Here is a 2921-nt window from a genome sequence, read left to right on the forward strand (position 1 = left end):
AGAAAGCTGTAAAGCAGCGCCATGTTAAATGCAATAAGACATTTCACCTCCTTCAGTAAGTCTTTCATTCTGCCCTTCGTCTCCTTTCCCCCAATTCCTCCCCTGTCCATTGTCCTCTCTTTAACCTTGTCAGGAATGTGCCCACCTCCATCTATTTCCCTTTCGTGGTTTGCTGGGGGGGGGCTACAGCTGTATTATCAGCTCATTTAAAATTACCTTCATTTTTTAATAAACCGCACACTGCCCCGTGGATCAGATAAAGGGGAGGCGCACTTAATGATGGGAGAATGAGTGAAAAGGAGAGAAAGAAAAAAAAAGAGGAGAGGGAATCTGTGAATGAGAGATAACTCATTATTTCTTGAATCTGACACGGAGTATTCCATCATCTTCTCTTTCTCTGTCTCTCTTCCAACAGAAGCGTCACCCTTTCCCCTCTACCTCTCACACACAGTGTGGTCTTTTTCATTCGGGGCTCTGCTNAAAAAAAAAAAAAAAAAAAAAATCTCCGCCGCTTTCTACAACATGATGTGCTGGCGTTTCCGACAAAGCTGCAGTTTTGTGAGAGTGAGACTTTTGCTCAAAGTAACCATTTCTGGCTGGATCGTTCTCAGGAAAGAGTGACAGGAATTAGTGTTACGGGGTTTTCGTATCGCTTTACGGATTTCATGTACATGTATTTTCTTTAAAATAAAAACGAATTATTTAAACGTTTTAGAAAGGAAAGGCAATTTAGCATTTTTTAATGAAATAGTGATCTTTAAAAGAGTAAATATACAGCATTCATTGAACTAATATTATAATTAATTAACTGAATAATGGCATGCATTTACATATATTTGTGATTAAACATTTGCAGTGAGTCAAATTAACAATTTATAGATTTGAAATACATTATATCACTTTAAAATGTAATATTGTAATATTAAAAACTAGTTAAAACCAGTTCAAATGCTTTAGTATCAACACATTCAAATAAGTGCAATTTAAAGCATGTCAAAAGACTGATTTAAAATGTAAAAATTGTAATTTAACATTATTGCAAGCTGCACTTTTTATGTGTGCTTACATGTCCAAAGAAACAAAGTCACAAAAGTGCATTTAAGTCTTCTACAGTCATTATTATCTGCAAAGATTTTTAAATATATATGCTTTTAAGATTTGAAGTGCACTACAAGTTTCTTCTTTTTTTTTTTACAAAGGAATTCTGTATTTTCTTCAGAATATCAGAGAGAAATAATGTTTTTACGGGAATGTACAAAGGGTCAAGGTTTCGCTGTGCTGTAAATGCATTAACTATACCGTTCACAATCAGGTTCTGCGGTGCAACTGTGTCGCTTCAACTTCCTTTTATGCAAATTTGAACTGTTTCGTAAAAGCACAGCTACACAGGATTCAAACCGCACATCTCTGCACTTTGTGTCTGTTAAAACCCATAGATATGTGTGACGCTGACGTTCAAAAGCACCAGTTTTCAGATATATCCCAGCATATTAATATTGTCTAAAAGTCAAATTACATTCTTTAAGTAACTGGCCAAAAATAACACTTTATTAATTGAATAAAAGCTGTTTTACTGCCTCTGGTGTTCATTTCTTTTGGAAACAACAGGAATATTAACTTATTGGTATTCATTTCGCGTCTCGCTTAAGTGCAATCAGGAACGTTTACTCCATGAAACGCTTCTTTCTCCACCGACAGCCGGGAAAGTTGTCGACAAATGATAAAGCAATTCTTTTCAGGAATNGTCATGCCTGACATCACAATAACCTCCATTTGGGTCAGTGTGCCATATCTCTGTCCATCCTTGGGTGAGTAAACAAGGGAAGAGTGTTCACAGTGTCATTTTTAGGGATTTATAACTGTATTTCCCAGCGGCGGACCAAATGTACTTGAGTTGATACCTGCAACGCTGACAAAAAATGATGGCAAATGTCAAAACTTTGGGTCACACTTTTGCTTAGGAACCAACTGTCACTATTAACTGTTAATGATAACTTTCATTTGCTGCTCATTTGAGGGTTGTTTCTTAAACTCAATCTAAAATACGGTAATGCCGAATAAGGCATTAATATGTGTGTCATCAGTGCAGTGGATGATGGGAATTGAAGTCCGGAGTAAAACACAACAGTGGTGTGGTGCAATGTACAGCAATGTACTTCCTCACACCTCTGTTCCAACAAAGCATAAAAATAGCCCATAAGACTTGTACATTACACTTATGAGTTGAAAGAAAATTTTCGTGTAAAATGTATTCCTATGTCCTTTGTTTTATATAGTTTCTGGGAGGAGAGTTTTCTGCAGCGCAATTCCTCAAATGTTATTTATTTTTATGTTTTACAGAATAAATAGCAGCATATGGGCTTGAGACAACACGGGGCTTACTGAGATGAAAATTAATAAGTTCGGTAAATAATGACAGGATTTTTAATTTCGAATGAACTATGCCTTTAAACAATATTTGGGTTTGCTGGTTGGCACGGAATTTGAAAGGCTAATCAGGCAGGAAAAGAGTGAGAAAATAGTGGGGATGACAGAACGGAAAACAACGGGAGAAGCGGGTGAAGAATGGAAGGAGCGATAATTAGAATGTGGGATGGTAGAGACGGGCAGAGAACGAAAGAGCTTGACAGGGTCAGATCTCTGAAATGAACCAGAAATGAAGGGATGAGTGGGATAGGGGGCCGGGGCGAGCGACGGAGACGTGAGATGAGAGGAGAGGAATGAGGGATCGAGCAAGTGAGGAGAGAGGTTAATGGAATTGAAGAATGGTGTGGGGGGTGGGGGTTTAAAATGGCACACTAACTGAAAAAGGCTTTTTTTTCTAGTCATCGGTGAATCAATGCACCCAGTGCCTAAACTGAAAGCCCATCACAGCACAGTGTGTTTGGATGTGTGCAGGTCTAGGTGGGGCTTGAGAAGTT

The sequence above is a fragment of the Puntigrus tetrazona genome, chromosome 5 (assembly GCF_018831695.1).
Source record: "Puntigrus tetrazona isolate hp1 chromosome 5, ASM1883169v1, whole genome shotgun sequence".
In the NCBI taxonomy this organism is placed as follows: domain Eukaryota; kingdom Metazoa; phylum Chordata; class Actinopteri; order Cypriniformes; family Cyprinidae; genus Puntigrus; species Puntigrus tetrazona.